A 10,486-nucleotide genomic window follows, 5' to 3' on the forward strand; every position below is an offset into this window, starting at 1 on the left:
TAAAAAGTCATGACCTCACTTAGTATGTGGTGCTAAAATGGAGGAGCTGTAGATATTAAGAAAACAGTAATTGATTCATATCTCTTCCCAAAGTGAAAATAATCTATTGGGGTTGTTTGGGGATGTGGTAAGTATATACAATTAAGCACAATAAAACTCTAAAATTGTAGGTAAGACAGTAGAATTGATAATTGAGATATTGAAGAGTAGGGGAAAAGTGAACATGTAAAATATTTCTAAGGTTAGTAGTATCAAATGGACCATCTTTGTATAATATACAGTATTACTATTTTTGTACTCTTATTGAAAGATGAGAGGTTTAAGTTTGAATATGTACCCCTATGAGAAAGTCTTGATGATCTACTTCTGTTTTGTATAGTGTTATCTGAAGGCATAAAATGAATAAAGTGTAGGTTATGGGATTGTAGTTTCAATGTTTTATCTTCCAAAATGTCTTTCCTAGCTAATGATAAATTATTTTTTGCTGAAATATTTATTATATCAAAGAAAATTAGAGTGAAAAAAGCTCTACCCTAAAAGAGACTCATGTAAGTTTTTGGGACACTTAAAAGTGTTCTTTTTTTAGATTGTTTTTTATTTTAATTATATTGGCTTATAGCCAAAATTTACATACATTGTGTTTAATTCATTCTTTCATTAATATTGTGTTTCATATGATCATTCATATACATTTTGGTTTAGAAAATGAATCATTATTGATCTATGTTTATGTTTACCCTATCTTTTCAGGTCTTCACTGGATCTTTTCTAATACCTTGACCCCCTCCAACCTCCCAACAAACTCTAGTCATCCTAATTATCCTGCTCCCTTTTTGGGACACCTGTTTTCCAGCTGAACTGCAACTGATAGTCTACAATGTTCATTAGTTTCTGTAAAACCAGCCTGCATAGCTGCATTCACTTGAGTCATGTCCCTGTTAGTTTTGAGACTCTCGGAAACCTTCCAGTGAACCACTAAACCCATGGGACATAGATGAGTGAGACAACTGGATGAAGGAGGGAGTGTTGGTGTCAGAAATCATGGAGCTAAGAAATAAATCAATCATTTTGGACATTGTTGACTCAGCACTTCTTGTAAACATGTGGTTATACTTTTTGTAACTCTCTATTACTAATCTTAACAGAATGAATTATGAATAGAATTTGTGTGAAACCAACCCAAAACTCCTAGCTACCCTTTAAACAATTTTTTAATTAATTTCAATGAACATTTACAGAGATTTTGGATTTCCATTCATTCATCATTGCACTTTTCTCCCTGTTCCCCCCTCCCCCAGTTCCCTCTTCTCTTTGAAAAGTAAAAGAAAAATCCCCTCATTTGTATACAGTCCCCCCACACCCACCCCACCCTCAGCCCAAGATACTCCACTCTGCAACCTTCATGTGGACTGATGATAATCATAATGCCCTGTAATATATTGCTTTTAAACTGTTCCCTCCCTCATTCGTTTCAATGCAGTATACATAATTCATCCAGATATTCTCATTCTTACCCCAACCCTGATGTCAGTCCGATTCTATAGCAGTGGCACTATCCAGTATCTGTCCTTTTGTGACTGAGATATTTCACTCAGCATAATGTCCTCGAAGGTCACCCATTTTCAATAATATTGCATGAGTTCCTTGCTTTTCAATTCAGTGTAGTATTCCATTGTGTGACTATACAACATCTTTTCTACCGATTCATTTGTTGATGGACACTTAGGTTGTTTCCAACTCCTTGCTATTGTGAACAAAGCCACAATAAACACGGGTGTGCATATATCTGCTTTGATGGCAGTTATGGTGTCTTTAGGGTATATTCCAAGTAGTGAAATTTCTGGGTCAAATGGTATCTCTATTTGCAGCTTTTTGAGATAGCTCCACACCACTTTCCACAGTGGTTGCACCATTTTACACTCACACCAACAGTGAATAAGGGTTCTAATTTCTCCACAACCTCGCCAGCATTTGTTGCTTGCTGTTCTGTTAAATTTTGCTAGTCTTACTGGTTGAGATGATATCTCATAGTTGTCTTGATTTGCCTCTCTTAAACAACAGATTTTTAAATTACCCTGTCCTCTGCCATTCTCACCATCTCTGACACATTCGAGCCCATTGCCTAGAATCAAGGTATCAATCCAACTAGTCGAGGGTCTACTTCTGTTATATTGATCCCCCACCTCTGCAAGCATGATATGCTTCTTCAAGGACTTATACCTCTTAACAGCATGCCCAAAGTATGTGAGATAAAGTTTCATCATCCTTGCTTTGAAGGAGCTCTCTGGTTTAACTTTCTCCAAGACAGATATGGTTGTTCTTTTGGCAGTACATGGGACTCTTCTCTAACACCACAACTCAAAAGCATGAATTCTTCTGTCATTCTTGGTTAATGTCCAACTTCTAAATGCATAGCAAGTATTGAGGTTATGGGTTAAATCTGATATACCGTAGTCTTTAAACTGAAAGTGTTGTTCTTTCAGTACTGTGAAGATGTCCCTGACAGCAGATTGTTCCCACTTCAACTCATCATTTGATTTTCTGAAAACTGATATCAAAGGGTAGACTGTGGATCCAAGGAAGTTGAAATTGCTGACAACTTTAATCTTAGACAGCCTTTCATGATTTTACCTATTGGCTTGGTGGTGAAGACTTTTTCTTTCATAGTATTGAGATATAATCCTTAGTTAAGATGGTAGTCTTTCATCTCCAACAAGATTTTCAATTTCTCCTCACTTTCAACAAGCAAGGTTGTACCTTCTGCACATAATATATTATTGACAAGTCTTCCTCTAAGCCTGATGACACATTATTCTTCATGAAACCAGCTTCTCAAATGATTGTTAAGCATATAGATTAAACAGGTACAAAGATAGGATAAAGCTCTGACACACATCTTTTTTTAATTTAAATAATTCATTGATCCCTTGCTCTGTTCATGCAACAGCTTCTTGGTCAAAACATAGGTTTCAAATGAACACAATTAAATGTTCAGAGATTCTCATTCTTTTAAATGTTAGCCACAATTCATTATGAGATACACACACACACACACACACACACACACACACACACACACAATCAAATGCCTTTGCATAGTCAATAAAACACAGATAGATATCTGGTATCTTCTACTTTCTGCCAAGATTAATCTGTCATAGGCAATGATGTCCCTACTACCATGACATCTTCTAAAATTAAATGTTTCTGGAAGTTCTTTGTTAATGAACTGATATAGCCATTTATGAATAATCTTTAGGAAGGTATCAATTGCATAGTATATTAATGGAATTATTTAGTATTTCCTAGATTATATTGGATCACCTTCTTTGGGAATGGAAATAATTATGTATCTTTTCCAATAGTTTGACCAGGTTTCTATCTTCCAGATTTCTTGATACAGCCTAGTGAGTATCCTAGGATACATCTATTTGTTGGAATATATCAGCTGAAATATATCATCAATTTGTTCTTATGGGCTTGAACTTCTTCCATTTAAATTTTCTGACTCCATTCTTTGCACATTTCATTATAGTACTTAGAATTGTCTTTTTGAGCTGCCCTTGGGAAGTTTTTGTTCAATTCTTTTTTCTTTTCTTTCTTCTTGTCATCCAAGTTCAATTTTCAGAGTCTCTTTTTATATCAATTTTGGTATTTTCTTTCTCCTCTGTCTTATAATGACCCTTTGTTTCTCCATTAATAATATCCTTAGTATCTTTCTATAGTTCACCTGGTCTTTGATACTTAGTGGACAATGCCTCAAACTTGTTTTTAAAATAGATTTTAAAATTAGGTGGGATAGACTCAAGGTTGCATTTTGGATTTTATGTACTTGTTATCATTTTCTTTAGCTTCAATTTGAACTTGTCCATTAGTAATTAATGGTCTGTTCCACAGTCAGCCCTTAACTTGGTGTTGACATTCTTTTGAGCTTTGCCAAGGATTCTTTCCACAAATGTAATCTGATTCTTGTGCATATCATGTGAGGTCCGTGTATACATTTGCCCATTGAAGATTTTTTAAAGATATTTGCAATTAATAAATCATGGATTTTTAAAATTTATTTATTTGTTCTGCAGTCTTACTTCTGTCACCAAGTCCATAATTTCCAACCATGAAGAAATTATGACACAGAATAAAACAATGATATAGGACTCTGGTGGTATAGTTTATTGACAATCGTGCTACTAACTCAAAGTGGTGCTTCTCTGGCTGCTCAAATCCCTATCCCAGTGATTCCCTGGAAATAGATGGGCAGTCTCTTCTCTCATGATTTACAGCCTCAAGAAACTCACTGGAGAGTCAGCTATGAACCGGTTCCTACATGAAGGAATCACATTTTTTTAATTGATTTATTTATTTTGGTTCTTTAGAAAATTTAACAAATTAAGAAAAGGTCTGAGAAAATAAGTGAAATATGGAGTATAGTACCAGAGCCCTACTTATTAAATGGAAGTATCAAGAATTTATTCCAGCACTGATTGGTTCCATTTTCTACTTCTCTAACATCTTGTCTACTCAGCAAGCATCAATAAGTAGTAAGGGTTCTCACAAACTGTTCTTCCAACATCTCCATATCTGTCACCTTGGCTACTAGGCTGCCTGTGAAGTAATGTCCTCTGCACTGATAACTGCCTTCCATTCTTTCAATACAAGCCACGTGAAAATAAGCAGAATGTATTCCTACCTTCTTGGTCACCTCCCACACACTCAAATTCATTGTGAAAAGCATAGTGATTTCCCTTGTCTACATCCACTAATTATACCATCTTTCACATGCCACTTTGCACATACAGCCAACATCAAAGAGAACTCCCATATACCCACCACCATGTGTACCCCCCTATTTGCTTATCTTAACCATGTAGTAGAAAAATTAATAATTTTGTGGAATACTATCAAGAGACATAATTTCTGTATAATAGGAAGTCCAAAAGAGGGAGAAATATTTTCAAGATATATTGGCTTCAAATTGTGTAGATATCATGAAAAATGAAAAGATGACCATCCAAGAAACTCAGTGAATACCACACAGGATAACCCACTGCCTTTGTGTCAGTTCCAACTCACAATGATGCTCTATCTGTTTTATGTGAGTCAAATGCCACAGTGGTTATCTGTGGTGGACAGTGTTTGGTGGAGCTCCCAAATTAAGACAGGCTTGGAAGCAGAATTGGCATCCACTTCCTAAGCAAATGACTTTGGAAGCTCTATGAACATTAAAGAAACAAAGATAGTTATAGAACAGGATTCATATTCTTTGCTATGAGTTATACTTGACCCAATGGTACTTAACAACAACACCAATGGCAGCATCTGTTTTATGAGGCTATATTCTTTATGGAAGGAGACTGTTAATCTTTCTCTAGTGGAGTGACTCTCAGGCTTGAATTGCTGACCTTTTGATTAGTAGTCTGACATGATATATACTATATTACTGGTGTGTTTTGCTTACACTCTTCCAAACATCAAGACATAATGTAATAACTCAATGATATCCAATCAGAACTAACTCATAGCTGATCTTAAATTGAATTTTTGAAGTTGTAAGTTGCGTGGGAGGATATGAACCATTTTTCTTTCATTGACCCATTTTGATGGGTTCAAATCCCCTACTGTTAACTGCATGAAAATTATTTCTACTTGAAGAGATGGCAAATGCAAAGGTCTTGAGATGGTAGTATACCTTACAGATTCAAAATTCAACAAGACTAGAATAGTTAAGGCAAAATATGACTATTTCACCAGTTGTTCCATAGGAAAAAAGTGGACCATCTCCTCCTGTTTGATTTATTGCCTCTGAAAACGTCCTGGAGAATCAGCCATGTGTGTTTTCTATATCAATGACATGTAACAACATTAACTACTTCTGTTCAATTGAGTTTGAGATAATTATTAAGTGTTGAAGGAGTACTAGTGGCATTTTGCAATGGCAACTGGAAGTTTTGTGTTTCTGTTAGTTAAAATCCAGCAGGCAATTTGGGGGAGAAAAATTACACTCTCCTTTGAAGATAAGCAGCCTTGGAAACCTGATAGATGGATGCTTTGCATTGGAATTTATTTAATAGCAGTAATCTTGAGTTTTTATTAAAAAATCCAATATGTAAACCAGATATCTTAGTTGATTGGTGTTGCTGTAATAGAAACATCATGATAAACCTTTAAAGAGTGAAGATGTTCTCATCTTTCTAGAAATTAAAAGTGTAAATCAAGTCCTATGCTCATATCTTCCAGTTTCTGATGACTCTCAGCAATCCTTGATATTGGTTTGCTTATAGTCAATTCTCATGTGCATCTACATTACCTTTGTGCATAGACACATGATGAAATTGTTAAGGATTTTGTTTTCATTAGATCAATAACCAACATCCATGGATAGAGCAATCAGAGAATCAGAAGGCATGTTGAGTATTTTTCTTCCTAGCCGCAGTGTCCTTTTTTAGTGGTTAGTCTTTAATAAAGAGGTATTCAATGTTGCAAGAGAGGTCTAACCATTTACACCTCTAAGAGGCATTCCTGTTCTATTTCTCCTAAGACTTCTAAGACATTCTTTTGACAGTCCATATATATTCAATATTCTTGGTCAACACCATAATGCAATTATATTAATTTTCCTTCTGTTCTTTTTTTATATTGTTAGGCTATACTGTGTATATGAAGTAATTGAAAAAAATCATGTGTTTAGACGTGGAAATCTTAATCTGCTCGATGCAATTTTTCTTTTTAGATTATTTTAAAAATATACTATTTTATTTACAAAATTTCAATACATTGTTTTCCGGAACAGATTCTTCCAATTTTCCTCACCCTCCCACTATTTTTTTTTTTTACCCTCCCACTAATTAAATTGTGTAACCCCAGGATTAATCCTCCCTCCCCCTACACATCCTCATGTCTCTGTTTCCATCCTCCCCTCACTTAGATCCTTATATTCACTCTACAATAGTGGTTTTATACAATATTTGTCCTTGTGGGACTGAGTTAGTTCACTCAACATAATGCTTTCCAGTCCCTCAAGTTAGGTAATAACTTACAACATCATTGCTCCTGTGTGGTGCATAGTATTCCATTGTGTGAATGTACCATAATTTCTCAATCCTTTTGTTTGTGGTTGGACATCTGGGCTGTTTCCATGTTCTTGTAATGGTGAATAACACTACTATAAAATTGGTGTTACAAGTATCTATTTGTGCCACAGCTCTCGTGTTTTTTCAGGGTACATTCCAAGTAGTGGAATAGCAGGGTCATATGCAGTTTCTATGTTCAGCTTTTTGAAGAAGTGTCAAATTGCCTTCCAGAATGGTTATGCCATTTTACAATCCCACCAACAATGTGTAAGAGTTCTTTTCTCTCCACATAAGGGGCTTTCTTAAGACAAAATCTTGCCATGAGTCAGAGAAGACTTAGGACAACAACTAATCAACAACTACAATGTTAATTACCTAAGAAGAGTTTGACATATACATATGCTCCCATTTATATTCTCATGCTCTTGGGGTGGGGGGGGATTATATTTTTCTGATAAGATTATACTGGTGACTTTGTTGAAGACATATAATGATTATATTTTTCAAATTCATTTTAATTTTCCTTCTAACTATACTGACTTTAGGCCTCTTGTTGTTGCTGTATGTGCTGTCAAGTTGCTTGTGACACATAGCAACTCTACATAAAATAGCTCTGAACTATGCCCAATCTTGAGCCAATCTCATTATTTCCTACACCCCACCCCTGTTACTGCAGTTACTGAGTCAATACATCTTCTCTAGGTTCTTCCTCTCCCTCACTTTCGCTCCATCCTTCCAACCAAGATGTTCATCTCTAAGGACTAATCCTTCCTGGCAACATACCCAAAGCATGTCAAACAGAGCTTTGAAATCTTTGTCTCCAGGGAGTAATTTGTTTGTTCTCTTGGCACACCATGGTATACTCAATACTCTTCTTCAGCATCACGACTCAAACACATAAATTTTTCTAAAATCCTTGGTCATTGTCTAGGTCTCTGATCAACAATAAGTAATTGCAAAGACCATGGCTTGGATGAGGCACACCTTAGTCTCTAAACAGACATTGTTGTTCTTCAGAACTCTGAAGAGGCCCCTGACAGCAGATTTTCCCAGTGTAATTCATCTTTTGATTTCCTGACTGTGCTAAGTGTGTTGATTGTGAAACCGAACAAGCTGAAATTAATAATCTGTTATACTCTAACTGTCCAGAAATAAAGTAAGGAGAAATAAATAAAGGATTCATGTCATTTATGTTCATTAAAGAATGAGACAATTTCTAGTTGCATTGTATGATATACAGTATAAGATTGGAAAAGTTAAATTAAGAAGACTCAAATGAAATATATAGTTATAAACCAAATTATTTTATATGGATGATTGAGTACTTTCAAACTGACTAGCTTTTGAAGTTTCTGGATATCACTGAATTTTATGTACTTCAAAAATAGAAGCTATCATTCTAATTTTTGCTGAGCATGTAAGTTTCAAAATAATGAAAGGAAAAAGAAAACTTTTTATCTATTTCATTTCTGCTTTCATGGCCAAGAGTACAAGAATCAAACTCAAAGTGCTTTCTTTCTTTTTAATCTTTGATTACTTTAATTTAAAAAATAGATAAGATTAATCAAGTTCAAGGTGAATATTCAATAAAATGTCTTTCAGAATAATAATAAATAGTATTCAGAGAACTCATCTAACTTACTGTAGTCAGTTTGGAACCTATTCATATCTGATCATCCAGCAAGTTGTCAATGGGAATAAATAACAAGGGAGTAGGTTGCTTATCTTTCTCCTGAGGAGCTTTTTTAGTATTTTAACTTCTTGCCTTTGAATTGTTATCACAATTTCTTTCTCTTTTAGTCTAGACAACCTCTAAAACATTCATGGTGTTTGGTTTTTTCCTAATATACTTGAAAAAGAAAGACAAGGGAAATTGAGATGTATGGTTAAGAAACAAACACAACCATTAGAAATTACCTAGCTGTTGGAATTAGTGCACAAGAAGGTTAAAGATGATGTATTCAACACTTGAAAGTGTTTTAAAAAACCATGATTATAAAGGGTTTGGTTATGGATCAGCTCAGGATATTGGAAATAATTTTAAAGGGTTGAGGTTATGGATAATCTCACAATGTTTAAAAATGTCTTATAATTTAATGCATGAAATGGTAAATTTGTTTGGTGAACTTACCAGGTAATCAGAAATGGCCAAATCAGAGTTATAAAATTTGAAATAAGTAAATTATTTTGATAACACTATTAATAAACCAGTAATTGTATAGTTTTTAGTCCCAGAAAAAGTTAAGAGGGGGGAGAAAATCCCATCACAGTTGAATAAAGAAATAAAATAAATAAATAAATCTCATATTAGATGAAAAAAAGATGAATTTATAAAGCAAAGAGTTAAAAAAATAGCCACAAAATATAAAAGCCAAGGAAAGTGTACTTAGGCACATAATAGAGCAGTTAAAATGAAGATAAACAATGAATCAAGCCAGGGAAAAACAATATTTTCAAACAATGACACAAATAATAACATTATACTCAAATACATAGAAGCCTTAGTGGCATAATGTAAAAGATCTTATATACACTAACCATTTGGCTACTAACCTAAAAGTCAATAATTCAAATCCATTCATTTTGTAAGAGAGACCGTAAAACTAGTGAAAGCAATATGGATCATATCTGACCTCTACTAACACCACAGAGGGGAACTGTTTCTATTAGTAGTATTCACAACACAAAACCAATTCCCATGTTGTCAGACATGGCCCCTACATAGACTCCTTTGCCTTTTTCTACTAATTCCAATAACAAGCCTTTTATTTTACGGGGTCCAAATTTCATTGTAATAGCTTATAGAACACATAGAAATATATTAACTATTATGGTGTTTATTAAAGAAGTAAATGGAATAAAATGCCTCAGTGTATTCAAAGACCTTTCAGCTTTCAGCTTTGTGGCTTTAGGCAAATATTAAAAGCCTTCTTACTCCCACCTCTTATGGAATCTCCCTCAAGTTCTCTAGCAAGCTTGGTCAAAAGCCCTTGTTTCTGGTTTGTAAGTCTGGGATCAACTCTTTCTCTCCTTGGGTCTCTGGTTGTTTTCTGTGGCTACTGCTTTTCTGTAGGTTTGACTGGAACAAGAATCTCTGGGTCTGAAGGGTGTACGCTACATTCTCTGCTGCTTCTTTGCTGGTTGTGAGATTCTCAATATCTGTTGCTGTATCTAATCAATTTAGAGGTGAGATTAGCCAATGCCCTAGTGGATATGCCAATACACTCTATTTCATTGTCCCCACCCATCCATTTGGCAAAGTCAAAGTTAATCACTGAATAGAAAAGTCATTTTGAACAATAAACCCTCGGCACCAGGGAGACAGAAACCTCAACTGACTTGACAACTTTCTAGTTTCTTAATTAAAATGTTTCTAGGCCTAGACTATCTCTGAAATTTTTACAAATTAAATTTTAATT

The sequence above is a fragment of the Elephantulus edwardii genome, unplaced genomic scaffold, assembly GCF_000299155.1.
Source record: "Elephantulus edwardii isolate Elephantulus edwardi_28Jun2011 unplaced genomic scaffold, EleEdw1.0 scaffold00020, whole genome shotgun sequence".
In the NCBI taxonomy this organism is placed as follows: domain Eukaryota; kingdom Metazoa; phylum Chordata; class Mammalia; order Macroscelidea; family Macroscelididae; genus Elephantulus; species Elephantulus edwardii.